This window comes from Engystomops pustulosus, chromosome 1 (assembly GCF_040894005.1).
Source record: "Engystomops pustulosus chromosome 1, aEngPut4.maternal, whole genome shotgun sequence".
Classification (NCBI taxonomy): Eukaryota; Metazoa; Chordata; class Amphibia; order Anura; family Leptodactylidae; genus Engystomops; species Engystomops pustulosus.
In genome coordinates, this window is record NC_092411.1 from 188,573,193 (window position 1) to 188,587,390 (window position 14,198).

General features: G+C 42.1%; 1 protein-coding gene across 4 annotated transcripts in view; it reads right to left on the reverse strand.

Moving 5' to 3' along the window:
- SHROOM3 (shroom family member 3) overlaps positions 1-14,198 on the reverse strand; it is a 236,223-nt gene that overhangs the window by 122,260 nt on the left and 99,765 nt on the right. For 2 of the 4 annotated variants that reach the window (XM_072115762.1, XM_072115779.1), the window contains exon 1: positions 10,041-10,244. The exons of 1 other annotated variant lie outside the window; for it this stretch is intronic. The gene's annotated coding sequence lies outside the window, so the exon portion shown is untranslated. Of the gene's footprint in view, positions 1-10,040; positions 10,245-14,198 lie in introns of those variants that run through there. One more of the 4 variants, XM_072115788.1, reaches the window with a different exon arrangement.

Here is a 14,198-nt window from a genome sequence, read left to right on the forward strand (position 1 = left end):
TGTACTGACTAGTTAAGTTAAAAATATCGATATTTATGTGAAACAGATTTCATACTTACCAGGGCTAGTATGACAGCCTCCTCCCCTTATGTATATTCATGAATTGACCGGAAGTGATGCAAATGGAGAGGGTTGGGCAATGTTACTGGGAGGGAGTTTTAAAAACGTGTCAAGTTAGATTGTTAGTATATGTTTGTCATGATTAAGAGCGGGGCCTCTGCTCGAAACACGTAGACGTTATTTATGCCTTGGAACTTTTATGATGAATATTAAATAAAGAATTGTGAAGTTGGAGATCTTGGCTGGACCGTGACCTTTTTCGTATTGGAATACTACTATACCTGAGCAGCAAGGTGGCCCGTGCCGACCCAACCACAGGTGCCTATTACTAAGGAAAAGGTGAGCTGGTGTCTCAATGAGGATTCTGTCTTTTCCCAAAGAACTTCTGCTTCAGCTCAGAGGCAGTACACTTTTCAAAGGTGGTGCGCAGCTTATTGACAATTTGGGGCACATTCTGCTTGGGACCACATTCTGCTGGGGGCCAAGACTTGACTTACCGGAGAGCAGGTCTCTTTAACTGCCGAGATAGAATGCCCACGTTTTGTTATTCTGTGAGCGTATACTGAGTGAAGGTAGCATCTAAGCTCTAAATTCGGAGAGAGTGTGCAACTTTCCATCATAGTGGGGTAATCAGGGGGCTCCAAGATAGTAGGGCATGGTCAGGGGCAGAACTAGATGGGCTCTCTGGAGTATTTAGAAGACTCCGATGCCATGAGGAGGGTCCTGGTGACAGGAGTCGCTCCAGCACAGTGTCCTCTTCCTGATCCAACATTGTTAGGCTGGTCTTTCTGAGTTTGAGGGACTAGGAGGCTTAACAATGTCCATTGCTATGGGCAATGGCTAGTAATGGGGACATGGTCCCTTTAAAGCAAATTCACTATTCCCTGGGAGGTGAGCCAATATACACCTTCAGAAACAATCTCTACCCCCCTTTAACTTCCCCAGCGGTACTCACTCAGGATCAGCTGCGATGCAGGACAGCTCCGGTGCACGATGATCTCCTTTCCAGATATCTGGCAGGCAGAAGGTGCTCAGCGGGGGTTAACGATGCTCCTTTCCAGTGGCAGGACACCTGCATCACCACTCCGGCTGGGACGCACGTTGTTAGCAAGCTTGGTTGCGGCCTACACAGATATCCAAGATGGCTGATTAACCCTCTTCCTCGCTGGGCAGCAGCTACTTTGTGCCACATGCGCAGGGGGCGTAGTTTAGCAAGCTGCCTGGATTTCCCGCCAGTGAGGATTTTGGCAGGCTGGAATTCCTTGCTGTGCCACACAGCCTTCCAGAGGTTAACGCTTTGGGCACTGCTGCACAGTTCTTTTGCAGGAATTAACCTCCTGAGTGCTGGAGCAGCGCTTGTGGGCCTGGAGGCAGCCGGGCCCACAATATCGGAGTGGCTGGCGATTGCGGCCTAGGGCATGCTGATGTCACGGTGCTTGGTATGGGAACCAGAGGGCTGTCCTATAACCTGGCAGGTCTCCAGCCGGTGGTGTGTGCAAGAAATATGGAGGGAGAGGCTGATGTACTGGTTCTCCCTGGGGAAAACCCAGAGTGTCTATAAGATAGGCGCCGCCATCTTGCGGGGAATCGTCGCTCCCTGTGACATCATCAGGGAGCGGTGATCCATCGCCATGACAAAAACCCATGATGCTATAAATAAGTGAATATAACAAATCTCAATGTCATTAGTCACAAAATGGAGCTTTAATAGTTTGATTTTATGATTCACAAGATTTTATAGTCTCTCTAAAGTATGCAGTTATCACCAAGATGGCCGCAACTTGAAACTGTCCCATGATCCTTTAGTTCTCAGTAACTCCTCTTATGTTCTGCTCACAGTGATGTTCTAACAGACTTTCTTGCTCTGTTACCATAGTAAGATGTGTAACTGCCATCTCTGCACATCAATACAACACTTCTCATTTATGAGAAATTATTTTTTTTTTTAATAGCATTCAATTGAAGAAATGTTTACATATGGCAAATGAATTAAATTAAATGTAAATGTCCAGATGGGAAAACCCCTTTAACAAATTTTTTTTGTAGGGAGCCCTAAAAAGTCTCATTTTATCCCTGTCCTCATATACGGCACACAGAAAATGCTGCCTAAGGTTAAAAATATTACACCGGTTGCTATTATCACAAGGTGTGGCCTGTCTAAAGTCATGCATAATTGCGATAAGAACAGCTAATGTTTAGTCTGTGTGATCTGTCTGCAGCATGGACAGTAAAGGCATGGCTCAAGGTTCATGCTCCCTCAACTTCGATAATGAGGGACTAAAACATAGAAATATTCGATTTTTAAGTATAAGCTGTCTTCACTTAAGAAAAAGTAGGCATTCTGGGATTATGAATAAGCTGGGTGGGGACCAAAGTACAGGGTTGCTTTAAGTCCAGGACATCCTGCACAATTACTGGGTCTCTGCAAATGTCACCATTAGTTTGATTTACTACGCTAAACATTTATAAAAATTAAAGGTGTTGCCCGGGAATTATACCAAGTCAATATATTGAACATTGTGAAAAAGTGCTGATGGTTGATCATAGGAATACATAAAATGTATATCATAGAGTGATCAATACATGTTGCAGATGGATAGGCCGCATATTTGTACCAAAAAAGTCTTTTTTTGGTCAATGCTTCAACAGACAGGAGACACAAGGGAACCTTGGAAAAACAATTACAGTCATCTATATGGTACTGTTTCGGGTTTATCGAGTATTTCTGTTGTGACAGGTTCCCTTTAAATGTGCATTTTCAAACTTGATGTTTATATCATATCAAAGGATCCTGAACAGAACATTCTTTAATGTGAAGTTGGCTATTGCTCATCAATATCAAAGTCCTGGAAAAATTATTTTAATGCAATTCCATAAATAATAGGTTCATAGAAAGTAATGAAATACTTTGTTAACTATCGCTAGAGGCCAAAAAGACACTTTATAAGTGTAGATGTTTCCAATGCCATTAACTCCTTAACGCACTGCGCCGTAGCTCTACGGCGCAGAGGTATAAAGAGTGTATGAAGAGGGCTCACATTGCAGAAAACCCCCACCGCTAATAACTGCGGTCGGTGCTTGCACCGATCGCGGCTATTAACCCCTCCGTTGCCGCCGCCGGCATTTAAAAGACGGCGGCGCGCGGGCGCCGCCATCTTTGTTACGGTCGCTGCTCCCCCGAACGTCATCGGGAGGCGGCGATCGGTTGCCATGGTAGCCTCGGGTCTTCGTTTGACCCGAGGATACATGGCTTCTGCATATCCATTACTTTGAGCCTGTGGCTCATTGTAATGTATAGTGTGCAGAAATGCCATATACTGCGATACAGAAGTATTGCAGTATATGGTAGGAACGATCTGACCATCTAGGGTTAATGTACCCTAGATGGTCTAAAAAATAGTGAAAAAAAAAAATAAAAAAAAAGTTTAAAAAATAATTAAATTAATAAAATATTAAAAATTCAAATCACCCCCCTTTCCCTAGAACTGATATAAAACATAATAAACAGTAAAAATCACAGACACATTAGGTATCTCCGCGTCCCAAAATGCCCGATCTATCAAAATATAAAAACGGTTATGGCCGATGGTGACCTCCGAGACGGGAAATGGCGCCCAAATGTCCAAAATGCGACTTTTACACCTATTTACATCATATAAAAATGGAATAAAAAATGATCAATATGTTGCACAGACCTCAAAATGGTAGCAATGAAAATGTCGGCTCATTTTGCAAAAAATGACACCTCACACAGCTCCGTGCGCCAAAGTCTGAAAAAGTTATTAGTTTCAGAAGATGGCAAAAATTTTTTTTCCTTTTTGTACACATTCGTTTAATTTTTGAAAATTTATTAAAACACAATAAAACCTGTATAAATTTGGTATCACCGCGATCGCACCAAACCAAAGAATAAAGCTGAGCTGTTATTTTGAGTGCACAGTCAAAGTCGTAAAAACTGAGCCCACAAGAATTTTTCCACATTTGGAATTTTTTTTCAGCTTCGCAGTACACGGCATGTTAAAATAAATAACATTACGGGAAAGTAAAATTTGTTACACACAAAATAAGCCCTCACACAGGTCTGTACACGTAAAAATGAAAAAGTTATGGATTTTTGAAGGTGGAGAGGGAGAAATGAGCGAAAAAACCCTGCGTCCTTAAGAGGTTAAATTGAATTTGCTGTAATTGAAAATAACTGAATTGTTAGACTATTCAATTTAGCTTTTATGATCCTGTACATTAGACAGGTTTTTATGGAAAAGGTTGGACATTTAATGAAGTGAAACCTTAGAAGCTAGCTGTCTGTAATCTCGCACTGCGGTCAAAGTTATGCTTTTATTGCTCAGTAATGTTATTTTAAAACTCTCTTAGGTAGTAAAAGATCCTCCTCAATAAAACAGGTGTACCTTGAAGACTATCTTCTGAACTAGGAATCTGCATTGTGTGTTAATTACAGACTTCTATGTCATATCTTTGTAAGTTCCTTACCTTTTAAATGAAATCAAGCATTATAAGCCTCGTTCCATCTAAAATTATGCTATTAAAATTATGCTAGAGTGCCAGAAGGGCACTGGGGGGATGTTACAAGAGCCCCTTAACGCTTTAGCTTCACATGCTGTTATTATTATTTTTATAATTTTTTACTATTTTATTAATATAGCGCACACAGATTACAGAGCACTACACAGAGTTTTTGCCAAATCAGTCCCTGTCCCCAATGCGGCTTACAATATAATCAACCAACCAGTATGTTTTGGAGTGTGGGAGGAAACGAAAACACGCAGAGAACATACAAACTCTTTTCAGATGTTGACATGGATGGGACTTGAACCCAGGACCCCAGTGCTGCAAGGCTGTAGTGCTAACCACTGAGCTACCGTGCTGACTTTAACACTGTGCAGGAGCCTCCCTTCACACTGGGGCAGATTTACTTACCTGGTCCATTCGCGATCCAGCGGCGCGTTCTCTGCGCTGGATTCGGGTCCGGTCGGGATTTAATAAGGTAGTTCCTCCGCCGTCCACCAGGTGGCGCTGCTGCGCTGAAAAGCATCTGAACGCGCCGGAATTCACCGAGGCCGACTGAGTGCAGGTAAGCGCGTCCCGAGCGACACATTTTCCGTTTTTAAATACGGCGGTTTTTCCGAATACGTCAGGTTTTCGTTCGGCCACGCCCCCCGATTTCCGTTGCGCGCATGCCGGCGCCGATGCGCCACAATCCCATCGAGTGCGCCAAAATCCTGGGGCAATTCAGGTACAATCGGCGCAAATTGGAAATATTCGGGTAACACGTCGGGAAAACGCGAATCGGGCCCTTAGTAAATGACCCCCACTGTGTGCTGAAACTTTTTCTGGTGAAATAACAGTTGGTAGTAGGAGACGGAAGTGCTGAGGGAGCAGGGGGAGACATGCTCCTGGACAGAAGTTACAGCACGGAAGGGATTCTTGAGATTCGTTAGCAAAATTTTTAAAATTTTTAAAGTTAATTTTAGAATGAAGTAGGATAACATGGATAACAAATATAAGAAGATTACCACAGTCACTATGACTGAATCTATGAGTAAGTGTCCCCGGTTTTCCTTTAAGTCATGAAGGAGAGGGGAAAAAAGCAAATAGCACACACCCCTAACATGGTTCATATTGGAGATTCAATACGTTACAACCATGTTTTTTTCATTCATGTCCGCCAATAGATATAAAGGAAAAAATGGATATGCTATCGCAAGTACTCCCCGAATGCATTATTCCAAATTTTTGCTTGAATCCTTCATTATTAGTGTTTTTGGCTTCTTGTTTTCTATATACAAATGAAAGAGAGTGGCATCAATACTAAGGGTTGTTACTAGTAAGCTTAGCAAGCCAACATACTAATACAGTATGCATTGGACGGTTGTGAAGAGGGCTCAAGGACAGAGACCTCTGCATATGCAGTAGATGCCAGCTTTTTTACATATCTAACATTTTCCGGTAACTGTTGTTGTCGGGGCTGGCATCGATCATGGAAGTTAACCTGTCAGGTGCCATGATCAAACCCGATTAAGGCATCTAGTAGGTCTGCTTGTTGCCATCTTTAAATTCTGGTCTGGGCCCCCATGTCGTCATCAAGACAGACTGATATAGAAGCTGTAAATCTACAATATACTACAATACAGTTGCATTGCAGTATATTGTAAAGTTGTCAAGTACGTTTGGGGGGGGGGGTCTGTAAAAATTGCAAAAAAACTTTTTTTTTTTTTTGAAAAAAATGTAAAAAAAGGAAGAATTGTAATAACCCCTTTTCCCTACAACACATAAAAATAAACAAATAAAATCATGAACATGTTAGGTATCACCACATTACAAAATGTCTCATCTATCAACCGCAAAAAATTTATAAAAAGTGATCAAAAGGTTGTTTAGTTGTCAATATTGCATCAATGAAAATATTAGCCCATCCCGCAAATAATTACACCTTACACATGTCTGTAGTATAAAAAGTTCCGGGTGTCAGTATATGGCAATGCATGGTTTTTGAATTTTTTAAAGGTATTAAGACATAACTAAATTATATCAATTTGGTATCTCCACGATCGTACTGACCCAAAGAATATAGGAGAGTTATCATCTTGGAAAAAACAGTCAAAACACAATAAATAAAGTCTTGTAGAGGGAACTTATATCAATACAGGTCTTGGACTAGAGGTTCTTCATTACCTCTTACTAAACCCATCTACGAATAGTGTCCAATAATGTAGACCTTACATCAAAGATTTTGTTGCAAATATATGGCAATATTTGGACTCAAATTGCATTGCTGCAAATAAAGGTCTTTTGACCAAGAGATAGTGTGATTGAATATGTGTGAAGTATAAAATTTAACTTTTATTTACATTCATTTAATAAATATACCAGAGCTAAGTCTGTGTTTGTCTCTGGTTGAAAGGAAGTATACTGAGCCGAAAATTCTTGTATACTGAGCCGAAAAAAGATGTGATGGTAGTGGATATATACTTTAATTTAATTTAATAAGAAGAACTGATACAGAAAGAAAGAATGATACACTTGTTGGTCGTTATCAGTGTTCATATATTAAAAGTATGTATTGTACATAATATATACAAAATTATGTACAGGCAGTCCCCAGGTTACGTACAAGATAGGGTCCAGAGGTTTGTTCTTAAGTTCAATTTTTATGTAAGTCGAAACTGTATATTTTATAATTGTAGATCTAGACAAAAAAAAAATGTTGGCCCCAGCGACAAATGGAGTTTCAAAATTTTTTGCTGCAATGGGACCAAGGATTATCAATATAGCTTTATTACAGACACCTTACAGCTGATTATTGCAATCTGGGACTATAGTAAAGCATTCAGAGAGCTTCACCAGAGGTCAGAGGGGTCTGTCTGTAACTATGAGTTGTCTGTAAGTCGGATGTCCTTAAGTAGGGGACGGCCTGTATATGTGTAGTACATTTTAAACAAAAGCACACAGAGTTTCATGGATCATTAAGTCTCAACCATTTTGCTAGCCACAACTGTCCCCTAAGTTTTCATTTCCATTACACTGTGGTGAGTCACCATAGCAGTTGCACACAACCACATTAAATCAGGTGTTCCAGCTGCATTTCCAAGACCAACCACATCTATGTGAAGCATAGCAATGAGTTATGAAGCACAGAGCTAGGGAGCATTACTAACAATGCTGAAGCAGTGTGACATGAAACTATGTGGTTGGGTCAGCAGTGCTTTTACCAGAGTTAACTTCATGATAGTTTACTATGAGAAGTAGTTAATGGGTTTGTCCAAGATTCAGTAGTGGATTATAATATAGGCGGCTTGGGCTAAAGCCTTCTAGATGGCCCGTAGCCACCGAAGCCACCGAACAAATTTTATACACACACATGAATCCTGCTTTCAATACACATGTACACAAAAGCCATTTCAGGACCTTTAAAGGTCCTCCGAACGTCCTGAAATGGCAGATTGAAAGCAGGCAGAAGGGACACATCCTCCATTCCACAAGTACCATATGTAGGAAGTGATTTTCGGACTTGTAAGGGAAATAAAATTCATACAGGCCAGGGCCCATGTCAGCCTTAATTCACCCCTGCTGATATTATACAAAAATATCTAGGTGGGCTGGAGGGGAGGGGGTGTACAGAAAAATAAACCACTACCTACTTTTTCCGGTGCTCCTGGTATCCAGCGTGGCCTTCCCTCAGTGCTATGATCTTTTTTGTTTACAGGTGCAGAGCACCTCAACGTCAGCAACTTCCGCCCACCTGGCACGCACACCCCTTCCCTGTACCAATGCCTGTGCCATTATTGCCATAATCGGCCCACATATACTGAAGCCCCTGCGCCAGTTTTCTGTCAGACTTTGCACATTCTTTTATGTGCAAACTGCTTGCATGTGTATTTAAGTAGTGTCAGCACCATATATGTGTTGCATGCAATTCATTTGTTTTGAGGCTGCACTATACCCAATGCAATACAATTCCTGTACCTGCACACTACACAGACAAAATGCACAATGTAAAGACCTACTGTTAAAACTTAAAATTAAATTTTGCGATTTTCTGACACCCATAACTTATTCATACTTCACTGCAAAGATCTGGGTAAGGTATAATTTTTTTGTGGGATTCGCTTTCATTGATATCATTTTGGGACTTATATGACCTTTTGTTCACTTTGTATTCAAATATTTATGGGTGAAAAAATGGGCAGAAACAAAATTACTATTATTTCAGACCACCCTAGGGGGTCTGATCGCTCATACAACATCCTGCAATACTACTGTATTACAGAACATTGTGCATATACTGCTCATCTGTAATGGTCTCCATGTGGATGGGCCCAAGAGTGAACTTTGGGCCACTACACTAAGGGTTCATTCACATGCGGTATGCCCGCCGTGCAGGCATACTGCCGTGTGCTGGAGAGGAGGTGGCCCCTCCTCCCTCCATAGAGAAAATTGACACACGGCCGCACACTGGGAAACAGATAGAGCATGCTCTATCTTTTCCTGGTGTACAGCGCGGAATGCGTGGCACCGTACTGCCGCCGGTCCGCCATTGTTGTCTGTGGGGACGTATATGCGGCCGCATGTATGTCCCCCCAGACGGCCGCGTGAATGAACCCTAAACCTCACTTTAGCTATTAACATTAGCTATTTAGCAGTTGTTCAGAAAATATCCAAACAAGATAATATGGTTGATAGTATAGACAGATGAAAATACACATTGATAAACACAAAATAAATAGGAAATTCACCTTTAAAAGTTAAAGGGGGAGGCTCCTAATCCAGGTCAATTATAGAGTTAATGACGATTAGTAAAACAGGCACTCCTTGGATAAGGGGAACACAGGTAACACATAGCTATGTCGGCAGGTCGCCAAATATAAAGTATGTGTTGGGAACCAGAGTAAGCAAATTAGTCTTTGATAAAACAAACATGCTTTTGATAGTTCTGTTTAACTAGTAGGAGCCCATGTTTAATATTCAGTATCATAAAAAAAACACCTCACATCATTCATCATAAAGCTGACACGTTAGACAAAGATGGCTATATCACGATACTGACCAGCAATATGCCTATCCATGCTGTGCTTGAAGAGGTTCTATCATATAACACGCATAACCATCAATGTGTCCTTTAAGAGCTGCAGAGGCCCTGAGATTTGAACCTGTGGACCTTATGACAATCTCCATGAAAAAGACCAATATCTGTGGAGAAGCAGCTTCTAAGCTACAGAGGACGATGTGCCATCTCTGACTGTCCTTCTCAATGTAAACAGCAAAGAGAAACAAATAGCAATGACAATAATAAAAAGATACTATAGCAGATAGCAATAATCTATATAAGTTATCTATCCATCCATTCACAAATATATCCACTTTGTATTAATCTCATTTATATTGCTTTTCTATTCTAAGTTACTGATCAGCATCACCGCTTCCTTCACAATGTCTTGTAGGTGTCATACAAGAAGAGCTTTTACCTCAGGAAGAGACTCTTGTCACCAGCTCTCGTTGAGCTTCCATCCTCAGTAAAGTGAGCCTCCAGTGCCACGGTAGAATGGCAAGCCCCATCCAAGCATGTGAAACCAAACACTGGAGCAGAAAACAAACAGCTACCAGTGACGAGACAAAACAAAACACACGCGAGGTACAGGTGTCTAACAGCAGAACACCTTCAGCACTGAGTCAGGAGCAGCACAGTACAAAAGGCAGTTCAAATTACTGCTGAGCAGCCAGCCAATCCTCAGAGAGCCAGGCCTCGCCAAGCAGAAACCATGACGTAAGGGGAAGCTCCTGTACAAAGTGCTTCACTAATCATCTATTTCACAAATCAATGTCTGTCACAAAGAAGAAATCCTAGAAAATTTACCATCACTAGCCCCAGCTGTTACTTACGGTACTTAAATTCATAAATGATAGATAACCACATACTGGTTATTAAACAGGTATTTCAGTAATAAGTATAGTCAATATTGAAATGGGTCATTAAAATATAAGCTACCATATATACTCGAGTATAAGCCGAACCAAGTGTAAGCTGAAACCCCTATTTTTACCACCAAACACTGGTAAAACCTATTGGCCGAGAGTGGGAAATGCATTGGTCACAGCCTCTAGTATATAGCCAGCCCCCTGTAGTATATAGTTAGACCCAGTACTATATAGCCAGCCAGCCCCAAGTAGTATACAGCCAGCCAGTCCCCATGTTGTATACAGCCAGCCCCAATAGTATATAGCCAGCTAACCCCAAGTAGTATATAGCGAGCTAGCCTCCAGTAGTATACAGCCAACCAGCCCCCAGTAGTATACAGCCAGTCAGCCTCATGTAGTATACATCCAGCCGCCATGTAATATACAGCCAGCCCCCAGCAGTATACAGACAACCAGCCCCCATGTAGTATACATCCAGCCAGCCCCTATGTAGTATACATCCAGCCCCCAGTAGTATACAGCCAGTCAGCCCCATTTAGTATGCAGCCAGCCAGCCCCATGTAGTATACAGCCAGCCCAATGTAGTATGCAGCCAGCCAGCCCCATGTAATATACAGCCTGCCAGCCCCCAGTAGTATACAACCTGCCAGCCCCCAGTAGTACACAGCCTGCCAGCCCCCAGTAGTATACAGTCTGCAAGCCCCCATTAGTATACAGTCAGCCAGCCCCATGTAGTATACAGCCTGCCAGCCCCCAGTAGTATATAGCCAGCCTGCAGTTTGCCAAGCACATAAAAAAAATAAACTTACATTGTCCACGTGATCTGCTGGCTGGCGCACACTGTGATGTCATCAGCGATGACACCGCCGCATCATAGTGTGCGCCGGCAGGCAGATCGCATGGACGCATCTCTGCAGGCTAATACAGCAAAGAGAAGATAGAAGAGGAGCTGCCAGGATTATAGGGGGACTATATATAGTGGTTATAGGGGGGCTCTATTTAGTTATTATAGGGGGCCTGTATATAATTATTATAGAGGGACTGTATATAGCTATTATAGGTTGTGTATATAGTTATTATAGGGAGACTGTATGTAATTATTATAGGGAGGCAGTATGTAGTTATTATAGGGAGGCAGTATGTAGTTATAGGGGGCAGTATATAATTATAGGGGGACTGTATATAATTATTAGAGGGGGACTGTATATAAGTATTATAGGGGGACTGTATTTAGTTACTATAGGGCAGTGATGGCTAACCTATGGCACTGGTGCCAGAGGTGGCACTTGGAGCCCTTTCGGTGGGCACTCAGGCCATCACCAGAGAGGACTCCAGGTATCTTCCTGCAGTCCCAGACAGCCCAGGACTTGCTGTGCACAGAACTATTTTAAAGTGACAGCTCTACCTGTGACTATTTTCTGCTTTATTGGTCTCCTCAGGGTGCTGGTATCAATGAAAACTGTGACAGAGAAGGGAGTATAAATCACAAATTAAATTTCTGTGTTGGCACTTTGCGATAAATAAGCGGGTCGTTGCTGTAGTTTGGGCACTCGGTCTCCAAAAGGTTTGCCATCACTGCTATAGGGGGACTGTATATAAGCCGAACCGAGTGTAAGCTGAAACCCCTATTTTTACCACCAAACACTGGTAAAACCTATTGGACGAGAGTGGGAAATGCATTGGTCACAGCCTCTAGTATATAGCCAGCCCCCTGTAGTATATAGTTAGACCCAGTACTATATAGCCAGCCAGCCCCAAGTAGTATACAGCCAGCCAGTCCCCATGTTGTATACAGCCAGCCCCAATAGTATATAGCCAGCTAACCCCAAGTAGTATATAGCGAGCTAGCCCCCAGTAGTATACAGCCAGCCAGCCCCCAGTAGTATACAGCCAGTCAGCCTCATGTAGTATACATCCAGCCGCCATGTAATATACAGCCAGCCCCCAGCAGTATACAGACAACCAGCCCCTATGTAGTATACATCCAGCCCCCAGTAGTATACAGCCAGTCAGCCCCATTTAGTATACAGCCAGCCAGCCCCATGTAGTATACAGCCAGCCCAATGTAGTATGCAGCCAGCCAGCCCCATGTAATATACAGCCTGCCAGCCCCCAGTAGTATACAACCTGCCAGCCCCCAGTAGTACACAGCCTGCCAGCCCCCAGTAGTATACAGTCTGCAAGCCCCCATTAGTATACAGTCAGCCAGCCCCATGTAGTATACAGCCTGCCAGCCCCCAGTAGTATATAGCCAGCCTGCAGTTTGCCAAGCACATAAAAAAAATAAACTTACATTGTCCACGTGATCTGCTGGCTGGCGCACACTGTGATGTCATCAGCGATGACAACGCCGCATCATAGTGTGCGCCGGCAGGCAGATCGCATGGACGCATCTCTGCAGGCTAATACAGCAAAGAGAAGATAGAAGAGGAGCTGCCAGGATTATAGGGGGACTATATATAGTGGTTATAGGGGGGCTCTATTTAGTTATTATAGGGGGCCTGTATATAATTATTATAGAGGGACTGTATATAGCTATTATAGGTGGTGTATATAGTTATTATAGGGAGACTGTATGTAATTATTATAGGGAGGCAGTATGTAGTTATTATAGGGAGGCAGTATGTAGTTATAGGGGGCAGTATATAATTATAGGGGGACTGTATATAATTATTAGAGGGGGACTGTATATAAGTATTATAGGGGGACTGTATTTAGTTACTATAGGGGGACTGTATATAGTTATTATAGGGGGCAGTATATAGTTATTATAGGGGGCTGTATATTGTTATTATAGGGGGACTGTATACAGTTATTATATGGAGGCTGTATATAGTTATTATAGGGGGACTGTATATAGTTATAATTGGGAGGATTTATATAGTTATTATAGGGAGACTGTATATAGTTATTTTCGGGGGACCTAATATAGTTATTATAGGGAGGCAGTATATAGTTGTAGGGGGCAGTATATAGTTATCATAGGGAGTCTGTATATAGTTATATAGTTATTATAGGGGGCTGTAAATAGTTGATGCTTTGGGACTGTATATAGGTATTGTTGCATATAGTTATTGCTGGGGAGCCATATATATATTTATTACTGTGGGCTGTATACAGTGATTGCTGTGTGAGCTGTATATTGTGATTACTGAGGGAGCTGTCTACAGTGATTTATGGGGGAGCTGTATACAGTGATTGCTTGGGGAGCTGTATACAGTGATTGCTGGTGGAGCTGTATACAGCGATTGTTGGGGGAGCTGTATATAGTGATTGCTGGGGGAGCTGTATACAGTGATTGCTGGGGGAGCTGTATACAGTGATTGCTGGGGGAGCAATATAGTGATTACTGGGGGGGGCTGAATACAGTGATTGCTGGGGGAGAGCTGTATATAGTGATGTCTGGGGTTGTATATAGTTATTGCATGGGGAATGATATACAGGCAGTCCCCGGGTTACATACAAGATAGGGACTGTAGGTTTGTTCTTAAGTTGAATTTGTATGTAAGTCGGAACTGTATATTTTATCATTGTAATCCCAGCCAGAACTTTTTTGGTCTCTGCAACAATTGGATTTTAAAAATGTTGGGTTGTCATAAGAATCAATATTAACACTAAAGCTTCATTACAGACACATTTGATAACAGTTACAGCTGATCATTTGTAGCCTAGGACTAAAGTACAATAAATTACCAATATCCGTTTGT